Here is a 22,715-nt window from a genome sequence, read left to right as displayed (position 1 = left end):
GCATTCACAGCTTCCTTGGGCAACCCATTCCAGTGCCTCAGCACCCTTATGGTAAAGCACTTCTTCCTTATATCCAGTCTAAACCCCTGCTGTTTAAGTTTCAACCCATTACCCCTTGTCCTATCACTACAGTCCCTAATGAATAGTCCCTCCCCAGCATCCCTGTAGGCCCCCTTCAGATACTGGAAGGCTGCTGTGAGGTCTCCACGCAGCCTTCTCTTCTCCAGGCTGAACAGCCCCAACTTTCTCAGCCTGTCTTCATATGGGAGGTGCTCCAGTCCCCTGATCATCCTCGTGGCCTCCTCTGGACGTGTTCCAACAGTTCCATGTCCTTTTTATGTTGAGGACACCAGAACTGCACACAATGCTCCAAGTGAGGTCTTGCACTTGTCATGGTTAAACTTCATGAGGTTGGCATCAGCCCACCTCACAAGTGTGTCAAGGTCCCTCTGAATGGCATTCCTTCCCTCCACTGTCAACAGAACCACACAGCTTGGTGTCATCGGCAAACTTGCTGTCAGCGACAAAGATATTAAACAAGACTGGTCCCAACACTGATCCCTGAGGGACACCACTCGTTACTCATCTCCAGCCGGACATTGAGCCATTGACCACAACAGTTTGTATGCGGCTGTCCAGCCAGTTCTTTATCCATCGAGTGGTCCATCTATCAAATTGATATCTCTCCAGTTTAGAGATAAGGATATTGTGTGGGACAGTGTTGAACGCTTTGCACAAGTCCAGGTAGATGACATCAGCTGCTTTAACCCTATCCATCAGTTCCGTAGCCCTACTGTAGAAGGCCACCAAATTGGTCAGGCAGGATTTCCCCTTAGTGAAACCATGCTGGCTGTCAGCAAGCACCTTGTTGTTTTTCATGTGCCTTAGGAGATGAATTTTATGTTGTGATGCATTTTTTATCCCTGCTGAAGCCAAGATCAATGAGTTAAAAGCCTGTTTTGTATGAGAAACTGCATCCAGTTATACTTACACAATCTTAAGCCTGCAAAATTTATTCTCTGCTGTTGTGTGACATTGTTTTGGGCTGTTCCAGGTTTATTCACTAGGAGCTTATGCACACCCATGTCTGTGGTACAGTGAGGTTACAGAGATGCATAGCAAGTATTGTAAAGGCTCTCTATGCCTTCAAAATACATTTTGAAGTTGATGATTAACTCCACATAATAGGTTGACTACTTCTGCAGCAAGGTGGTGTGAGAGGCTGGAAAATCTATTAATTTGTTTTCCCTTTTAAAAGAAAAATAAGTGTAGAACTGTAAATGAGGAGCTGAAGCATAACTACTTAGCACACAAATATATATTAAGAAGCACTTGATGGGAACAGTTTACAATCTGTTCCTGAGAGCATTGATGACCTGTGTAATTCTAAGTGTGCAGTAATGAAGGCCTTCTAGATGGATCTGGTGGTATCAGCTGACAGAATGCTTGGCAGAACACCTGGACAGTAGCAAAGGCAACTGTAATGAGTTCTAAAGGATGATTTTAAGGTGTATTTTCTGGAGGTCCAAGGGTTTATTTCTCAAAGAGGACATCTGGATGCCTCAGAAAAACACTTTTTTATCAGAAGTCTGAAAAAACAATGTGTTTTGTTCATTTGGGGGCATTGTTTTGTTCTTTTAGGATGATGGTAGGATTTCTCAAGGGGTTTCTGACATTTACTGGTATTATTATCAGTGTCATGTGATCATAATTTTTTAGTGCTCTTCTGTACTCTCTCTGACTGGTGGTGTGTTTTGTTTTCACAATGTAGGTCCTTTCTACGTAGCCCATTAAACCCAACTAATTTCTAATGATGTTTGTCTTCTAAAAGAGGCAAGGGAGGCAGTGTCTTAAGAATCATGAAATGCTTACTTTAAAATGCAACTTCCCCATACTAATATGATGCACCACCATTTTTTATTTCCTTTTTTTTTAACTTTTGTTTCTGTTCCGTCTCTGGATTAATTATTCAGTAATGTTGGGTTTATTACTACAGCTATTATTTGCCTTTTAGATAGTCAGGCTTGGAAAAGGCAATATAAGGCCATTGGCTCCCCCACCAAGTTAAAAGAACCAGAGCTCCTGCTGGGACATCCTTGCTCCCAGCCACAATGAACAGTAGGAGACTAGTCTCTTGTTTTTTAAGCTCTCAGTATTTCTGCTGATACCTTAATGGGGATTGCTGACTTTTTGGTATTCCTTAAAATGTCTGACTTGCCTTAGCATCCTCAGCAAATGGAATCTCAGCTTTAGCGAATATTTGGCTCCAGGTCTGTATACTTACAGCAACTTCCTCTGTGAATAGTGAGCTCTGTTGTTAATTAATGCAAGCTGTGTTATCATTTAATCTACTGTTGTTCCTTCTGTTAGGCAAATTTTCTGTTTATTATAACTATTTTGGTAGTGTTTATAGGCCTTAGTCAAGAACTTGGGCCTCATGGTATACGGAAATAATCATTACTATCAGTATCCTTTTTTAGCTCGTTTCTTAAGGAAACATGGGTTATGCTGTCATGCTGTTTGTCTGGCAGCCTGCTCCAAATAACTTTGGATCTTTTAATTAATTTCAACCAAAGTTTACTGTGGGAGCTCTACCAATTCTGTGGAAACTGGCTACTGCCAAGAGGAGAAGGTGATTCCAATTAGGATCCCTGCTCCAAGGAAGACTGTGTTGTGAGCTCATGTTGTTTTTTGTCTGGGAGCAGGCATGTGCCGGCTGGCCAAGCAGCATAAATATAGCTCTCGTGCTGCCTCTTCCCTATTTAGTAATTAGGAAATCGGGGAGGGAGGTGGCTGCGCTGTGTCCTCATTTTGAACAAGAATGCAAGAGTGGAGGGAGATTGTAAGTAGCATAGAGAAGGACTTGGATATATTGAGTGGGGATTTGGGAAACAGTCTTCATTAGCTCTGCTGCTCTCAGATTAACTAGATTTATTTTTTAGTGTACTTTGGAGTGCAGATATTCAGTAGGATTTTAATGGGAGTCTTCCTAAGGAGAACTGAGAGAATCCATGGGAAATCCTAGAAGTGATGATGATGATTTTCAGGACTAGTGATGGTAATATCATTTGCATATGATGTACAAGTAGATCATTCATATTTGTGCACATTTTACAGTTCTCATATATATTTGTCTGAGCTACAGGTATCTAGAAACTACCAGTGTCCATTTGCTTCAGTTCTGGAGGAGATATTTTTGCATGCTTAAATTGTCAGCTCATTGTTATTCTGAGTTTCATTTAATCATTTACAAAGTCAGATGAAATTTTGTCAATGTTACATAATTTTTCTATCTCTGTCTGTAATAAAAAACATGAGTGTCACATGTTTAACTATGAGATTATCATGAATAATGCACCCCAGAGAGCATCTCATATTTTTCCTCTTTTCCCTACTTTTGGGTCCAGAGAAAACCCATTTTGGGTACCACAGATGCTCTGCATTAACCAGATAACAAGGTAATATGATCTAGAATTAAGAAATTCTTCTCTGGTTTGGATACCATTAAGTTTTTTCATTATTATTTTCATTTTATTTTATTTAGATTTTAATGTTAAACTACTGTCCTGGCTAAACTCCAGCTTCTGGACAGCTTCCAGCTTAAGTAATTGCATCCTATCTAATGAATTTCTCTATCTGGCATTAATTGGAAGGGCTATTTTTAACTTCCTGTCCTAACCTGGTCTATAATGTTGTCATGTGCTATAAGTTACTATGATCAATCCTGGAAATGGCAGCATTTTAAAAGATAAATACATATGCACTGGGCAAGCAGAGGAACAAAGCAGCTAGAGAGATATGTCCCGTCTCCATCTTCTGTAATACATCACCTGTGAAGCATGAATGCTGTCTTCTTTCGAATAAAAATACTCTTACTCAAGCATTAGTAATCACACTCTTCTCCAGTAGCTGGAAACCTTAAAATAAAGGATACAAACTTAAATTCTACTTATAGGTATTAGAAGGGTTCTTTTCAGCTGGAGTGGCAAGATAATTATCCAATATAATTGAAGCCAGAAATCCTGTTTCTATTATTGTTTGCTGTTTATATGTAAATTCTTGGGAGTTCTTGGCCATCTTGGCTGCTTGTTCTGAGTTTGCCTTCCTGGAGTTGCATGCTGAATTTAAATATCAGGCCTTAACTATTGAGAACACTTTCTTCAAGTTTTCTTTGTTTTGCAAGGCATGCTGAGGCCTACATGTGAAGACAAACTTGGAGAATATTGGTTTAATAATGTTATGCACAATTAAAATGTGTAAGCTCTGGCACTACTTTCCTGATGTATGTGTATACTTGGCTACATAGAACATGAAGTATCATTGAGAAAGCTGAAAACAATGTAGGCATTGCTATGGGGCAGAAGGCTCGTTTATGGCAACATAGCTAATTATTTTGTATATCTACATGTTAGTCTTCATAGCTTATTTGAAAACCCTCATGAAATAATTTGATGACCACCTGATCTGTCTCACATATCGCGAACCATCAAGTCTCAGCTGACATTTTGCCATCACAGTAATTTCACTATAGGCTAGAGACCTTTACTGCAGGTCCTGATATAGAAACTACAGGTGATACAAGAATTCATTACCATCTTACTGTCTCATACCTTATTGCTAGTCATGTGAACTTTGTTTCTGAGCTGAATTAGTGTATGTGCATATTTCAGCAACTGTGTCATACTGCACCAAGGTCTTGCTCCCTATCAAGAATATCTTGCTGCATATCAAGAATATCTAGCACCAGGAATTTATTTTGGGATGCAAAATCTGGTTAATTCCTTTTGTACCCTCCATTGACACTTCATCTGAAGTATGAGGAGCATGTGCTTCTTTTTAAACAACTAGAAAATAGTGGTGGGAAAGTGTCTGTGTATTGTTCGCTGAAATGGGGATTAAGGATAGTGGACTGCATATACCAGCACACTTCCCATGAATATCCATGTGAGTTTTCTTAGTTGCTAAGAAAATCTGAATTAAAATATCTTACACCATAAAATGAACAAACAAAAACCCCTGCATGTATTTTGTTCTTGTTCAGAAGTATTTGGAAAGTTGCTATTGAGCCTTGAGAACAGGTTGTTACAGCTATTAAATTTATCATTAAAGCAATCCTAAAATGCTGGTAAGTTAAGCAGTAAGACTGACCCTCAAACAGCCTGATCATGGCTTGTTTTGCAGGCAATATATACTCTGATGTATAGGCTGGTTGGCTGTAGATCAAAATTGGAGGTTTTATTGATTAAAATCTTCCTACAGTGGGGATGAAAAAAGTATGTCTTATCTCACTATCTACTTGAAAGATATAGATGCCTGTAATTTGCTGAAGTAAGGGAATGTTTGTAGCATAAAGTTCTTTACATAAGGACTGACATGGCTAGACACTGCTTTGACGATGTAGCCTCTCCAGAAACAAAACTACTGCATTGGGCAGCCTCTTCCCCAGCCATTTGACTAGCATTGAGTTGGTTCCGTACTTGTGAGTTGGTTGTTTTGGGGTTTTCTTTTTGGCTGGGTTGTTTGTAGGATTTTGGTTTTTTGTTTTGGAGTTTGTTGTGGTTTTGGTTTCATTTGTGCTGTATTTTCCCAATTACTTTTTGGGGGGCTGTTCATTTGCAAATAAAACTGAGCACAAACTGGTTTCCCATTACAGCTTAAACCAGTGCCATCATCAAGAAGACATTCATAAACTTACTTAGCTCAGAGTATGGCCTTGTATCTATGCAGCAGCAGCAGGAGAACTGGGTAAAGCTTTAGTATGTCCCATGTGAGAGTAATTAGGGGATGTCATGTGGAGCAGGTTCGTTTAATTTTTGGACCATATTCAACAAGGACCAACTCAGACGTAATTAACAAATAGCTACTTAGCAAAAGTAGCCCTTCATCTTTTCAAATGTGTCATGATTTTTTTAATGAATTGTTGGCAGGGCACGAGTGTTGGACAAATAATGCATGCAAATAAATTGCAGCCAGTGATTTTGTGCCCAGTAGCATTAATTTCTCCTGAGAATAAATTTCAGATACTCTAAACAACACACACCCAAGCCCCCTTGCAGGGTTAAAGGCTTATTAGGGGGTTCCATGGAATGGAAAGTGTAAGTAGAGTATGTGGAGTTACAGCATTGAATGAGTGGGGCTGAGCACCACCCCATGCAGGACAGAAGCCACAAGAGGCAGAGACCATGTGCTGGTCCCCTTTCATCTCCTTGATCAACTAATGCAGCTGGAAATCTTCCATCAAACATGACTGTTTATATGGCTTCCTAAACATTGTCATTCTTACCTATAGAGCTGAGAGGAAAATAACAATTCTGTTTATGAGATTATTTGAACCTGGGACCTTTGATTTTAGGAGCTGGCTATGTTTCTGAGGGATCAGAGAAGTTTGCTGGCAGTAAACCAATCACTGTCCAGTTAGAAACCAACTGATAGAAAGATTTCAAAACCTAAGTTCTGCTATGATCCTGCAAACCTGTCTGAGTGTTGGCAGAAGCTTATTAAAGCTGTCTTTGTCTCACAAGTACATTTCAATGTCAGTAATTAAACCTTTCTGTATTTGATTATCTTCATATTTAGGATTATATAAGTAGTGGTACCATACCAAGTAGCTAGCATCAAAACTTGACTCCCAAGTTCACAGCAATGGAATAATGTACAGGATTTTTTGATCTTTTTCAAACTATTGGATTTTATGATGCCCTCATTTTTTCTTTCCGGTTTCTTGTTTATGATTCTCCTTATATGGAAAGTCATATATATTGTTTCTGTTATCTTGTCTATTTTTTCTCATTTATTTGATAATTTATCCTCTAACAGTTATAGTGTGCTAATATGTGCTTTATGGAAATAAACTACGGAGGCAGGATAGTGTTCCTTTGTACTTTCATCCTTTAGCTTAGGGATTAAAGTCCACGAAACAGTGTTAAGTTCTTCCCTCTGAGTTCTAAACGCCCCACAGAAGTTATCTCATTTTTTCCTGGTCCGTTTTACACGTAGGCCATGAGGGAGTGCTCTGGAGACTAATAACATTATTGTGTAGGCTATAAAATGTGTAGATTACATGACATGGATTTACCACCATGATGCTAAATGATAGCATGCTTCTTACTAGTTACCCTATTCCAGAAAAGTTAGGCATCTTATTCAGTGGCATGGGTTTTGGTCCCCTGAAGAACATGAGTTAAAAGTCACACTAACACTTTCCTTATTAGTAAATTTATAGTCTTAACTTAGCAGCAGTACCTATGCTATGTTTTTACCCATACTGTATTTAGCTCAGTCGAGCACTGCCCAAAAGTGTTAAACCAGAAGACATATGCAGTGTAAACATTAATTTTGAGTTCTTGTGATTAATGTGATTGATTTGTGAAAGCATAAAATTATATTGTAAAGTTAATCATTACAGAAAATAAATGCCTGAAGGATCTAAGCTTAATATATTGGGCTTTTCCTTACACTGAGTCAATATAGATTGACAAGCCATATTTTCCCTTCAAACAAATGTTAAAAGTGTTTACAATCTCACAAAAGACTCTTAAGACAACATCACTTTAACAATATCTTCTGTCAAAGGCTACAGTAATCTGATTTCTGCTCCCAGACATGCTGGATTAACTGTCTGAAGTGGTAGAGCATCTTGGTTAAATAGAGAACTTGTTCTAGCTATCTTGTGATGTGGCAAAAAGTAAAATTGTTTGGTTTTTTGTGTGTTGCTTCGGTTTTGGTTTTAATCCTTTGACTGTGACATGAAGTAGGCAAAATGTTTGAGCTGCCAGTTCTTATAGCTTGTCCAGTAGGTCACACTTTGACATGAACGAGTCACTACCTTGAGTGGAAGCATCACAGTGAAAGGTGTTAATGTTTCTGGCACAGCAACATGCTACAGCAAATGCCATCGCACCTCTGTAGTGTTGATGAGTGTCCTTGTGACAATACAATTTTGATGACGTTGGCTTCTGCAGAAGTGTACAATGCCCCTGTGAGCTGGGGGGAATGGAACCGGAACCCTAACCCTGCCTCACTCACTCCATGCCTTGCATTGCTCACTGTATGCTTTGCACTGATGGTCTAGGTAACTTTTCTCATCCCTCATGTCCCTGAAATAATGAAAAGCTATGTAGCCCCTCCCTTGTACAGCTAAAATAATCTCTCATAAGATAACCCTTATTTAAATATTAGGATTGAAGTTAGAAGTCCAAGCTTTAGAAGGCCAGAACTGTCACGGTTAATGTTTTACTTGCAGTAACACGGGACATGGGAGGCACTCACTCACCTGGGACCTTATGCTTCTTTAACATGTATTAACAAGCTTATCTTGCTTGCTTGAGGCAACCTAGTAATCTGTCAATAGTTCACAAGTTAGTTAAGACTATATATGACTTTGAGGACATCCTTACTTCTCTCTGACTGATGTGACTAAAGGTTTGAAGCCTTCAGGAGCCATTATGGAACTATATGATGTTTGTAAAATACTGAATGGTAATAACATGATATTTCTTAAAACCCTTGTGAGATATGCTGCATTGTATAACAAGCAGTGTATTATAAATTCCCTTCATGCACTTCTGAATCATACAAGATCTAACACATATGATTCTGCCACTATTGCACTAATTCAGTACAGCCCATAGTTTGAGTTTCAATAAGCAGAAATTGAGAATTGAGTCAGTTCCAGTTCTGGCATTCACTTTCTATGTGAACTTTGTTTCTTTCTTCCATATGGAATCACAAGACAGTGTTTCCTTTCTACTTACAAGTGTGATGTAAGGATGAATTAATTATTTGGCAAGTCCTTTGAGATTACTTAGAATTGAAAAATGCAAATTATTAATATCAATTATTAAGTTCCACCGTTAGAGTAAGTGACAATAATAGAGCATATCATAAAACAAACAAATGGGAAAGACTGATTAAAAATGCATAGACAAATTTAACTTCCAATTTTTCTGACCTTATAGTACACCTGTGCTCATTTATATCATCTCAGGTCTTTGATGTTCTCTGAGTTGACTGTTTTGAGTAATGGGAATTTGTTTGTTTGTTCTTCTTACTTTTGTTGTATGCTTGCAATTTCCAGTCCTGAGCAGAGACAGAAATACCATGTTACAGAGAGCAGTAATTTTCCACACATGCAATGCTTGGATTCTGTTGTTGCTGCTGCATATATAACCATTAGGAGGGGAAAGAAAAAACCCTCACTTAAAATATCTCTGTTGAGCTTTGAGTAATTAAATGAAGTCTAATACTTGGGCACGAGGGATTATTGTTTGCTTGTGTGCTTCAGGGGCGAGTTTGAATATGGTGAACAAACTTTATTGGTGATACATTCAATTTGCTTAAAAGAGGGCATTGTATCTGACAAGAAGCATTTCTTAAGACACTTTACTTTTACTGCCAGATAAATACAGATGTCTGGAATAGCTCCATCTGGTGAGCCACAGCATACAGCAAAGCCCACCCTTCACTTCTGTTAGTTCTTTGACACTAATCTGGGTCTGCAGAGAAGTCATCACCTCATACTTCTGTTAGGTGGGAATCTTATTCTAAGCACAGGTATGACTTTTGAAGACTGCACTGAACCACTGTAACTGTTTGTGTTGCCCAAACTTTTCTTCTTATTATTTATTTATTTACTCTTCTTATTTCTCAATGAGGGAAAAAAAATCCAAAGCAAAACAGAGAGGTTTTCTTTATTGCATTCCCAGACCAGAACAAATCAGAAATGCCAATATCTTGAAATACATCGTCTGATCTTTGAGACCCCAGAGCTTCTCTGTAGGCAGCACTTCTAAGTGCTGATGCCACCCCATCCAATGAAGATGTTTATTGATTTAGATTTGTCAATGTTTAATTATGCACCATTACAGAAATATATGATGTCAATGAAAAAGAGGGATGTATGAATAAAAAATTCTCCATAGCAGCAGAACTGCATGCAGAGCAAAGCTTTTAGCTCTGGCTTTTAACAGGTTTGTGGGGTTTTATGTAAACAATTTCACCCACAAGAAGGGTATACATTTGTTTGCAAGGAAGACATCACACCTCTAGGAACACTGCTACTTGCTTTTCATGTTCAGGTGTCTGCTTGAATGCAAAGAAATATGTACATGGCCGCTCTTTAAATACCATCAGTTCCATGTGTAAGTATGATTAAAGATCTGAAATAGTTCTTAGAGAAAGTGTTCTGAAAGAACTGATGCTGCAGTAAGATGTCTCCCATCAGGGTGACACTGCAGTGGGGACACAGTATCCTGCTGGAAATGAGTAAAATAACCCAGAAAGGTGAGTTCTGCAGTCCCACTAATATTGTTTAAAAAGGAAGAAAAATAATTAAAAAAGGTAAAAAAAAAGCAATAGAAAAGAGTTGTACTTCATTGTGTTAGTTTCCCAGCTAGACAGAATTCCTAATGACTTCACACGGATAACTCTGTATTCACAGACATTAAAAACAAAAGGCAGAGAAGACTACCAGCAGAGGAGACTGCCAAAGTCCATTTACATTTGGTTCACTTTTTCCTGAGTGCATGCAATCTCACTTATTCATTAAATCTCTTGGCTCCCAACTCAGTGCTATAAACACCAGTTCTTGAAAAATTACTTCTGCCTTCAAGTTGTATGAAATGTATGCTAGAAGCTTTGAGAACTGCTTATAAAAAGGCACAGTCAAGGCTTGCAAACAAGGTCTCATGAGACCAGTTGGAGTGACAGCCTGAGGTGCGGGATACTGGAGCAGCAAGTGCAGGACTGGTTGCATAAGACTGGCCTGGCATGTGCATGGGTGCTGTGCAGGATGTACAAAAGGGCTGAAAACTTCCCACACTGTGGGCTTGCAGACCTCTGCTTCTCTGTGCTACTACTTTCTCTCTTGGTTTTTTCAGCATATAAGTTTCTTAGCATTAGAGATAAGCCCAAGCTGCAGTATTCAGATCTGGAGACAAGCATTCTTAAATTGTTAATGTATAGTTCATCTTTGGTTTTAACAATGGGGGAACAAGAGGGAGGGTAACACTTTGAAAAGTCCTGTGAGATCTCCAGTTAACCCTGTTTACTTGCTTCTTCTAAGCCATTGTGAATTCAGTGCATGGAATCTTTGGAAACTGTCTAATTGGAGAAGGTTGTCTTGCATTTGACCATTTTCTTTTTTCAAACCATTGATCTGCTGATATATTACAGTCAAGCAGCTCAATGCACCGTTGAGATATTTTATTGTAATACATTAACGGAGCAATGGTCATTGATTGATAACAGGGGAGCAAAGGAAGATTTCTTCTGTCCCTTTTGCTTAAAATAAAATATATTTTAAAAAATATATGCTGGGCAATACTCTGTTCTCACTCCATTACAAATCCAATGCCATTTCATTGACATCTGTGGGATGTCTCTGGAGTTAAGGTAGTATGGCTGAGAACAGAGTCTGTCTTGCATGCACTAACATCCAGACCATATAATCTTTACTAGGCATATATTCTAATCTCAGATTAGAAATCAGGTATAAGGTTATACACTGGGTCTAGTTTTCAGCCAGTTTGCATTTAAATATATTCATGTATGTCTCTGTGTGTGTGTTTATTGCTCATTACAATGAATGCAACGAATAACGGCACACTTTACCTCCTCAAAAAGAACCCAAACTATTCAAATTCATGTCTTAATCCATTTTTTATGCTTTCCTTTTTTTAAAGATATTTTCATAAGGAATAGGTTTGTTTCATGGAGAACTGCTGCTATGATAATTGTATCTCAGTTCTGATCCAAAGGGAGCATTTCCACAGGAAAGAAAAAACCCAACATTGTTTAGTCTTTAGGTCAATTGAATCTTTGGCCTCTCTGCAAGTCTGTCAGCACTGGTGCCAGTTACTGAGCATAGTCATTTTTATGATATCAGCATTTGTCTTTTGGGGATTGGGCTGCGACCTTCATCATAATTTAATACAAACCACTACAGGGTAGATCCTTTCTAATCCAAACACACTGGGGCTGTTTTACCATTTGGATTAGCCAAAGTTCATGCTACTGCAATGCTGATGGTGTACGTTCTTGAGATGTGGAACTCGGGATTTCTTTGCACAGAAATTAGATCTTTTGGCAAAAGGCAAATTAAAGAAGTAATGACATTAAAGGCCATGTGCTGAGAGTAGTAACACATTGCAGTTTGGAGGCTGGAGCAATAGTGGCAAATTTACATTTTTCTGACCAAGGTGTTTGGGTCCATGTGTCTCCCATTCCATCATATCGAATGCATTGGAAACCATGTTCAATTTCTTTTTAATCAGTATGAAATCAAATGGGTATGTTAGTGATTTAGGAATCTACATTTAGAATGTAAAAGGGATGAGATATTTAGCATCTGAAGTGACACTGAAATTCTAGGTTAGAATAGGTAATCATAAATTGGGATATGTTAATAAATTTTTTAATTGATCCATTCAAATGTTTTTGCTATAGTGCCAATAACATAGAAATAACTTACCTATCCATGTTAACTCTCATTTCAATTAAGATTTTCCAATTCTTTCATGTTTTGTTAGAAATGCATAGAAGGTTTCACATTTTGCTTTTTGGTCTTTTTAGATTAAATCCTCTCATTCTATATTATAACTTCATGGCTTTGTTTGGGTGTGCAGGACTCAAGAAGAAAGAAACGTATTAAAAATGTTTCAATGTAATTTAAATTGGCCCAAAGGAAACATTTTTATCCACATTATGATTCTAAGTTCTTCCCTTAATAATTTGCAACCCCTAAACTATTTCCTGTGTATATTTCTAAAAGCAGGAATGGCCTTTACTTACTATTCCTGCAAAAAGCCTTGCTATGACTTTACTATGCTTTACAACTTGCATCAGAGTTCTTAAAAGGAGCTGGAGTGGGAGTAGTGGAACCCTGATGCTGTCACCTCTCACTTTTGCAATTGTTCAGTGTTTTAAATAAATATAAGATCTTAGCTGAAAACACTTGACAAATCTAACTAGAATTAAAATGTCCCTATTTATCTGGGGCAAAATCTAGAAAACCAAAACATTTCAGATGAAAAGGATATAATCTAATATATAGTGTCACGACACATATAGCATCTAGAATCATTGTTCCTATTCATCATACCTCAATTTTTAAGTGCTAGGTTCCTCTAACCATGTTCATGGAGTTATATTTTATGTGGTATACAATGATTCCTTTTCTTTGTAAAAGGATCATGAAAGCTAAAGGGTTCAAACAATACAATCAGATACATAGAGAAGAACAGGTTAGAGATGTGCTCAGATGTTGTCCTGTGTATAATGGATTATGAGTGGCATCATATCAGAACACAAATTTATGTATATGTGTGTGTGTATATACGTGGTGGTTTTATTTTCTTATTTAAACCCAATTATTTTTTCCCATAGAAAATAGTGCTTTCTCTTCAGAGAAAATGACAGTGTAGAATCATATTTTGGCCTTGTCTGTTTCTGAACTGCAGTTGAAATTTGTGCTTTCAGAACTTGTGACATTCCATTTTATATTGCTTCATTGTTTACAAAGAGGAGAAGGTTATTGGTTCGGGTTGGGGTTTTTTTAAGCAAAGCATCGCTTCTCAACTCACTAGTTTGTGCTAAATTGGTTTCCATTCTGGCAATATGGAGTTGTCTTAGTTCTTGGAAATATGCTTCACTGAATCATCGATCACTGTCTTCACTATGATAGTGGTTTTATTTATTCAGCTGCATGAAATTTCACTGTGAATTATTACATCATATTAAGGCCTTCTGGTTTTGTGCTTTGCTCGAGACTCTGCTCTAATTTGCTGAAAAGTTACACTTTTATAAACCTATATGCAAATCTGGGCTTATTTTTGAGCACACTTGGACTGGTTCAGGGAATGCATTTGATAGAGTTAAATCATACTTTTCTTGTAAATGCCATTGATTTCAAGATGGTGTTTCCTATGCAAATTGCCCAGCAAATATTATCTATTGACAAATTCTTGCCTCTGGACTGGCATTACACACTTAAAAGTATTATTTCTGAATGTACTTTTCAAGCGATAGTGTTGTTTTCTTCCCGTATATGTAATGTGATACAATTATTACTACAGAATGACTGAATGAATAAGCACAGAGACAACTTAGTCAGAAAAAGATAAGTAAGGCTCAGGTAATTTAATTAGGCTACATTCAGCTTTTCTTTTTCTTTTTTCCTCAGTTATCCATCTATATCCAACATCTCATGTTCTGGCAATGCCCACAAACACCAGATTGTTAAAAACTTCTTACTTCCATCTGACTGAGAGATCATGACCTACATTGCTGAATGCTAGATCTTTTTTGCTTCTTACAGCAAATGTTTACATTTAATTTTCTCTTGCTATGTTGATACCACAGAATAATGCACGCAATACTCCTGAAGAATTCAGTGAGATCCTTGTATAGTTACTGTTTCTGTACTGAATGCAGCTATGGCTTCATTAAGCAATCTAAAAGTGCATTGATGTAAAACCACCCATTTGCCCATTTCAGATTATTAAATGCATATTAGTGGCAGGCTTCTGTCCTGAGAGCTTAGGGCAGGGCTATTTTTAGGCACACACTGCTGCACAGGGCCTATTTACTGTAGTCAATAGTTCAGATGTGAATATGCATTGTTGTCCATCAATTTAAGCAAGTTCCCCAAATTTCTGCCATTACTGTTCACAGGGAAATGAATAATGAAAAGAGTAAGAACAGAATCCAACTTCAAAGTTGTTGTAATCCCTTGCTATTTGCACAGCTGCAATCATGAGACATTCATATTTTTGTTGTGAATATTTGAATCTGAATATCAAAGTGAAACTTGCAGAATGCCACCCTGTTGACCAACATAATAGAAAATATTAGTACAAATCTCTCAAAGCCTAATTCTTCGGCAGACATGAATAATGTCCCATTGAAAATAATTCTTGTTCAAAGCTGCAGTGATTTCTGAAATGTATAGAGCAATCAAATCAAGGGAGCCAAGCCTGAATGCACAGACAGAATTTTATCCATAATGCAGAGAATTCTTATTAGCAATTTTTAAAATGGAAACTAATTTCCGAGCATCTTCGTTGTAGTAACATGCTCAGGTCCCAGGGCTGGGTGTATGTAGGGGTTGTTCCTAATCAAACAAGGAAACATCCAAGCTTTTATTGCCATCCATTGTAAAAACAATGGTGTTGAAATAGCTGCCTTGATGTAAAATCCCCATGGAGAACAACTACAAGTAATTTTGCAAAGCACAAGGGTTCCAGCAAGCCTAATATACTTTACCTGCAGTCTGCTTTCAGTAGCTGCCTACAGTGAGGTTAAAAAATAGTCACAAAAAAATCCCAGAAACATTTTGTCCTCTGATTTCTTGTTCTAGCAGAGGAAAAATCTCTGTTTGCTTGTATGACAAATTGGCACTGATTAGTGCTTGATTTTCTATTTAGAAAATACAACCAGCAATATAGTGATACCAGAAAAGTCATCTTTGACTCAAAATGTTGGATAAAACCAATATTTTAGTCACCAAATATTTATGGGCGTACTGCTTCAGTGTTTCAAGTAGAGATGAAATAGAAATAAGCCATTGCCTGAAGGGAATTGAGGATGGCCAGCTATATAGATTAGTTTTTAAAATCTTGAAAATAGAAAGCAAAAAATACAATAAAATAGTAATAATAATTTTTAAAACCCTAAAAATTAGGATTGGTCCTGAAGTTATTTCTAAGTCATTCACCTCAGGTTGTGTTACTGAATAATAAAATCATATGTCCTTGGGATCTTGGCATGAAAATCTTATAGACAAAGTGAAGATGTAGGAAAGCATAATGTTAAAAGGAGAATGTAGGATTTTCTAACACATGACTAGATTCCAGATGGCAAGAATCATAGAACGAGTTGGGTTGGAAAGGACCTTAAGATCCTCTAGTTCCAACCCCCTGCCATGGGCAGGGATGCCTTAAACTAGACCATGTCATCCAAGGCTCTGTCCAATCTGGTCTTGAACACTGCCAGGGACAGAGCACTTCACTGGGCAACCCATTCCAGTGCCTCAGCACCCTCACAGTAAAGAATTTCTTCCTTATATCCATCCTGAACTTTCCCTGTTGAAGTTTGAACCCGTTATCCTTTGTCATATCTGCAGTCCTCTGGGGTCCTCTGTCTCAGTGATCCTAAATTTGGAAGGATTAGAAAAATTTCCAGTATCTCAATGTATTTTGCTAACACTATTGATCATATCTTGTAAATTTTACTTTCTTAACTGGAAACTATAGCGATTAAAAAGATATTTGGAATAATTAGTAAATGATTCAGGTAACAAAACCTAAGGATAATGGTATTGCTGAAATGACTGTAAAATGTACCTACATTAAAAACCTCCAAATTAATCATTGTCTGTCTGTATACCATCCAATGCTAACAGAACCACAAACCCCATGTATTTAAACCTACATTTTATAAAAGCTCACAAGCAAAAATCAATAGAAAGCTTTAGTGGGCAGAATGTGTGTAATAGTAACAAGTAGAAAGGTTAGTGTAGAAGTTAATAGTTCTATCAAGAATAAAACAGAGCTAAAGTCTGAAGGAAAGCTCTACCACAAGTGGGTCATTAACCTCTGAGAACTCCAGTGTATCTTCAAAGTAAAGATTGCAACAAACTTGACTCAGTCACTAGTAGCACTTGTTACCTCTTGGCTTCAGAAATCATCAGCTTTTCCATTTGCATTATGAAACTATCACAAAGCTATCATTCCACTAAGATGTTTGACCCTGTAAGCTAACTAGATTAGTTGATCCAAAGTCATGTAGAGCAGTGGGAATAACGGTGAATATCTTACCTAACCCCAGCACTATGCACTGCCAAGTAGTTGGGAATTTCATACTGAAATGATCAATAGTGAACAACATCCATAGTTAATTGGCATCACAATGCCAGGGAACTGGCACTGCACTGATGGGGCTGGGGATCATTTTGATTAACTCCCCTATGCACCATTGCAGGCTTCCTACGACAGCTAAGAAATATCAGAGTTGTTCTGCCTGCAGCCCCACTGTGGGATGGATGCTGCACAAAAGGTCTAACATCTGTCTCTATCTGCCTTTTCCTCAGCAACAGTTACTGCTGATGTCAGTGAATCTTCATCCTCTTTTTCCTACAGCTCTCCTACACCTCCTTCTAGACTTAGTTTTCCCACTTAGTTTTCCCACTTCCCACTTAATTTTCCTGGCACAAATATTTGTGATGCTTCATAGTTAACTGGATCTCTGAAATGGTCTGAAATAAATAAAAATCCTGTATAAGCAGTGTGGTTGTTCAAACCTATAATTCAGGCCTCAAAGATTTCTACTGGTGTCAAGTGAAAACGAAGGGGAAGGTAGGAACTCTGTAAGTCACTACTGTGTCCACACTAACAGAAATTTGGAGAGGCTAGTAGTAGGCTACCACATGTAGTAGTAGTTTCCAATTCAATTTCCAATTCAATAAAAATAATGCATTGATATGTTGTACATTAGAAAAGGTCAGCACAAGTAATGCTTTTTGAAAATCCAACCAATGGAGTCCTGTTTGAGTAGTAAGCACAGAATGTTTCTTTTGGGATACACTTTTACTTTAGTTATATATGTTTATCAATATACATACTTATTTATATGCAATGTTTTACAACTAATAGCTATGAACCAATACCACTGTATTATAATAGTATGGTTGTATATCCTACATAATTACATATATTCCAATATATCTTTCAATATGAGAATATTATGTTGGTACCCTAAGGTTTCCTAGTTACAGTGCCTCCAATCCCCTTTTCTTGCTAGGTTTCAGGGTCCACACCTAGCATTCAGTATGAAATAAATGACAAAATGAAATAAACATAAAGAACATATTTTTAGGAAACAAGTCTCACACATAACAAAAGTTAAACATAATTTTATGTGGGAGAATATAGAGAGGAAATTTCAATGGAAAATGCCTGAAAAGTCCTGAACTGGAGTTCCCACTATGCACTGACTCTCAAGAAATGTGATAATCATTGGGTCACATTTTTACAGCTCCACCTAAGCTGCTGCTGCAATTTATCTGCATTAAGGAACCCTCCAAAGTCAGTGCATTTAGCTTCAAATCTCACATCAAACTATAATGGCACAGGTATACGTAAAATCAGATTCACTTTGGCATGGTAATCAAGAACCTTCTGACACAGAAACTCAGATTCATAACTGGACTCTGCATAGACCTTTTCCAGGTAAGCTATTTTCAGGATGAAGTGACAGGGAGTGAACCCTATCAAATACATTTTTCCACTTTCCAGTGTAATAGAATAACAATTCAGTTAAAGTATGACATAGTTGTAAAACCATAATTCAATTTGCTATGAAAGAACTACAGGGAAAGTTGGTAACTGTCAGATGTATAATGTTGTAATGACCCAAAGACAAAAATGGTGGCAGCCAAAGGGACAGTTGGGACCAAGAACTATTAGCTACACATTGACAATTCAAATGCATTTGTATATGCAGTAGCCAGTTTATTTCACCAGTCCTTCTACTATTTTTTTCCCATCTTCCCCACCTACTGCTGTAACTTTTCTTCCATCAAGTTTTAGGGTGGAAGTTTAAATGAGCATCTGCCACAACACCAATGCCAAAGCTAGCTGGCCATCCACCAGCAGGGCTACTCTTGCATGGGTTGCCTGGCTCCCCTTCGGAGGCTGTGCTTAACCTTTATGACATACTCAGATTCCACCAGCTTAGTGCCACAAATCCCATGTTCCTGCTTCTCTCCAATTTTTCCAGTTGGTAACGTATCCTGATGTGAAGACTCACATCCCTGCCCTTCGTTTTCTTTCATGTTTCTTCTTAAGTCAAAACAAAGACTGTTTATTTTATTTCACATTGGTTTATTACATTTAATTCTTCATTAAAAAAGCAAAATGGGGGGAGGGAGGAGGATTCAGTTCATAATTAGGGGAGGAGTCGTTTTTGGACTCAATCCTCAACATGAAATCTGTTATAAATGGATTCTGCCAAATTGCTGAACAGAGTGCAAATCTGTAATGTGCCAGTTTTTTAATAGGTTTAGGTCTTTGGACTATTTCTGCAAGTCCAAACCTTGTGTCATTTCACTGACACTTTGTCCTTGAAAATCTTGGTCTGCAACCTCCTTTTAAAACTACGTGATGCACATGCTTAAGCCTTCCCAGCTGTGACAGCTCAAGACAAAAAAGTCAGCCTAGGTTTTGGCACACCTAGGGTCTTCTTAAAGTAATCCCATTTGTGCTTGTCCTAGAACTGTTCTTAGCCAGCGTCCTTATCTCATATCCACAGCTGAGGATGGCATTGTGGCTTCCCAAAGCACGGTTGCTACACTGGCTAAAGGGACATCCAGATCTTAGTTACAGCAGACACCATCTTTGGAATCGACCCTGATGAAAAAATTGCTGAAGCCCTTCATCTGTTTTATTTCCTTTGCTTGAATGATGGGTTAAACAGGCATACTTAAGGGTACAATAGCTCCAGCCATTTGAAATGTTAATTTTCATCTTGGCCACAATACATTGAGCATATCAACCCCTTTTATACATTATTGGTTGTAAAGATAATGAGATTCTTTTAAAAGAACAGCGTAAAATCCACGATATTCAGTATTCAGATTGCCCTCAGATCTTGCTCATGCATGCAAGGACTGAGAGCAACTTCAGCCATAAGAAAGCATTGTTTAGATTTATAGCGTATTTGGAGTTAAAACACCAGCACCTCTGAGAAGTACTTCACACTGGATAGTGGCAACTTGTAAATACTGAAGTTTGTTCCTGTCTTAGAAGGACAGTTGAACCTGCTAAAATGTTTTTGTTGGACCTGGATCTAGTGATCTGGCTATGTATACTCTTGCTGTATTTTCATTTTATTGGAATGCATGAAGATATCTCACAAGCACCTTTGCAAATGACCAGTCAAACAATAAAAACAAACATGTTGTTCATCCAGATTGTCGGCTGTTGACCCAATCTGTACTTTTTGTTTTCCAGACTGTAGTGTAAATGTTTCCAGGGACAGATGTTGTGAGAGAGATCTGAAAACATCTGATGGTACTTCCAATCATTTCCAATGATACTTTTCAAAACTGAGATATGTTGCATACATTTATTTTATGCAAGGACTTTGGTTTCTATTTTATTTACATAATATATTGACCAATAATTAAAAAATCTCCTTCTATACAAATAAACAATTAGAACATCAATACCAGAACCATGGTGAAGAGGCCTGTGGCAGAAAAAATGGTCCTAGGTTTACAGATATCTGTTTGAGTTTGCAAAAAATGTTGGCAGCTTTTAAGATTATAAAAATATTTGTAATGGAAGTGAGGGAAAAAGGGAAAAAATAGTGCAGAATACCAAATGCAATCTGTTAAGTTTTATTTCAATGTTCTTTAGGCTTTACCAGATACAGTGCACAATTGTGAATGGGAGTAGAAGGCAGTGTCTGTCTTAAACTGAAATTTTAAATTTAAGAATATTCTTAATTTATAAAAATATTTCAGAATTCTGTTTTATCGAGAAGTAAAATATTTCTAAAAAATAATAATTTTGGAGAAAACATTTTTGTATTTTTAAAATGCAGGTATTTTATAGTTAGAAAAAATCTTTAAAGAAAGCTGCAGAACAGGTTTTGAATACATTGGCTGTTGTAAGATTTTATTTAGGTCACATTTCCCAGAGAACTGCAAATTGTGGACATAAATTTTTTAAGGAAAAACGTGTCAATATTAGAAATTGATTCATTAATACATGTTCTCTTCCTAATTCTTCACAGTACAATGGCCTGAAAAGCTGAGAGTTTCTGCAATAGATAATATCAGATAATATTCCTTTTGGAGTCTATAACAATCTAAACAAAATGCATAAGAGCTTGGCAAATTTACTAAACAAATCTAGTCAAGTCCCAGTACCAACATACTTAAATATACAACTCAATAGGTGAAGTTTTTATTTTAACCTCAAGTAGTTATCTGGTTTATATGCTCCTGAATGAAGAGGAATCAATGAATCTAGAAAAGTATACTAGTAGTTCTCTTTGAAGTCTTCAACTCACTGTATCTGATTGTTAGTGAGATGTTTAATGCTAGGAAGTTGAGTTAGTGATTAGGATCATTTTAGAAGGCAGAGTCTCCCTGCTATTGATAACTCTGCTGTGGATTGAGAGCTGGAAACAGAGAGTTGCTACTGGAAAGGTGTGTGTTTCTGTTTCTTTGAGCAAGGATAACGGGCATCATGCTTTGCCACCATGTGCTTCTTGCTGCTGACTTCCATGCCTGAAGACAGGGTTTAGGGCATCTTTAATTTGCAAGTCATCCTTTTCTATATAGACATATAGAAATTTTATATAGACATATAGTCTTGGCTGACTTTGACTTTGGAAATACATCTTTGATACAACATCTCTAATACAGATCTGATTATTTCATTTAGCAAAAATGTTCTTCATATCTGAGTGACGAACAAAGTTGTATTATGTTGTTTTTCCTTGAACTTCAAAAGCAAGGAGGATGGGAACTGAAGGAGCGTTTATGTAGCATCTCCAGAACGATTAAATTACATTAATTGGTACAAACTGTACCTCAGAACACTTTTAAGTGATGAAATTACTATCTGTATTTCAATGAGGAAAGAGGTTTTTTCCAACAGCATATAAACTTTAAGCAAAGATGCAGGATTTAGTGAGAACCATGCCTCTTGCATGTCAGGAGGAGGTTTTGGAGTTGACAGATGAAGAAAAGGGGATTAAAATCAGATATTATACTTTTCTTCCCTATAATGCTGTGTTCTAGGAAACCATTCCTCACCTGCATTTCCGGGCTTCACAGATACGCTTGTCATGGACTGTTCTCTGTTTGTATCACTACAGGAGTTCAGGGGGTTGTATAATTTTCCAGTATTTTTTTCCTATGAATGAGGTCTCCACAGGAAAACATAACCAAAAATTGCCCTTTGCCATCTTACAGTGAGTTGAGAAAGAAACACCAAACTTACTTCAGTTTTCTTTGTGTGTTTTCTCTGAGTTAATAATTTCATTATTTATACACATATTTGAACATGTACCTTAGCAGTCTTATGTCAATCTGGAGCACTGTGAGGGAGCCAGAGTGAATTGGCCAGTTAAACTGCTTTTACAGATGCTCTGCATTGGCAGAGCAATGCAAAGCAGCTGGGTAGTGTGCTTTATTTTTCCCTCTACCTTCTGTCCTCCAGGTTCACATTGGTGCCTGGACCTCCCTTACATTCTCCTGTCTACATTTAGCACAGATTCTCTGTGTTTCCTTGCACTTGTGCATTCATGCATTTGCCAAGGTTCTCTCTCTTGCTCTTCTCATATCCCCCTTTTTGTACTCTCTGGTTATATGTTTAGGAAAGAAATATTTCCAGGAATTGTGATTTTGGCCATGAATTTCAAGAGTCAAGCAAAACTCCTTTCCTCCACGTCCATCTCACTCTCAGAAGGACTGATTACTTGCACAGTTACGAGCACCATTAAATCTTCAACTTCTGTCTTTAGAAAACAAATAAGCAAACAAATTTCATTAACCCTTTCCCAGCATCTTGTGTCAGTGATGTTAGGCAGAGGATTTCTACAACCATAATTCAATGAGGAATAGCAGAAGATTCTTCCCAGTATGGCTACCCAACTGCCAGTAACCAAGGAGCTAATACAATCAGGACTGGTAGGAGATTAGTCAT

This window comes from Melopsittacus undulatus, chromosome 5 (assembly GCF_012275295.1).
Source record: "Melopsittacus undulatus isolate bMelUnd1 chromosome 5, bMelUnd1.mat.Z, whole genome shotgun sequence".
Classification (NCBI taxonomy): Eukaryota; Metazoa; Chordata; class Aves; order Psittaciformes; family Psittaculidae; genus Melopsittacus; species Melopsittacus undulatus.
The sequence above is the reverse complement of the archived record's forward strand: the minus strand, read 5'-3'. Positions refer to the sequence as shown.